Below are 899 nucleotides of genomic sequence, written 5' to 3' on the forward strand. Positions count from 1 at the left end.
ATATATATATATATATATATATATATATACATGTATGTATGTATGTATTTTTATGTACTTGCCTGCGTGCGTATACCTGCGCATCTGTTATTCTGTTTATGTTTGTAAATTGTATATTTTAAAATTATAACTCTCAAAATATAAAATTTCTATCAACTTTACCACTCATGATTCTTGTCGTAAATTTCGGCGAGAGACCAATAATTATATCTTTTTAATAATTCTTACTTTCAGACAATACCGTCTAAGGAGAAAATATGGAAGCATTTTTTCATATGAACTTCACACTTTCTTTCAATCTCAGCGAAACTTTAAGAATAAAGCACAACAGCTGCAAACTGTATGAAATATAAAATATACACATGAACTATGATAGAAGAAAGTAAAGAGAAACATCTCTCTCTCTCTCTCTCTCTCTCTCTCTCTCTCTCTCTCTATCTCTCTCTCTCTGATATATAATATAGATAGATAGATATATTTTTTATATATAGATATACATATGTTTATATACATACTTACATGCACTCACGTTTACACAAACACATACACTCATACACACGTACATGAATATATTCATGTTTGTGTCAGTCTACACTTGATATAGTTTTCTTAAACATATGCAAACATTTAAATGAAGACAATTAATTTGATCTTTGGAGATGTTACTGTTGATCATTGCTATTATATTAATATTATTATCATTATTCCATCTGACGGATGCAGTCTTGTAATTTTCAGTGATTGATCTGAACTTTCGAAATGCTTTAATCATTAAAAGCACATTGTTTTTGCCAATAATGTTTATTCATTGTTTATTTTGGTGTAAGAAAAAGAAACAAACAATAAAGAAATGAATACAACCTCACTCACAGAAGACAAAGGTAAACCAAACAAAAAAA

This window comes from Octopus bimaculoides, chromosome 5 (genome assembly GCF_001194135.2).
Source record: "Octopus bimaculoides isolate UCB-OBI-ISO-001 chromosome 5, ASM119413v2, whole genome shotgun sequence".
NCBI lineage: Eukaryota > Metazoa > Mollusca > Cephalopoda > Octopoda > Octopodidae > Octopus > Octopus bimaculoides.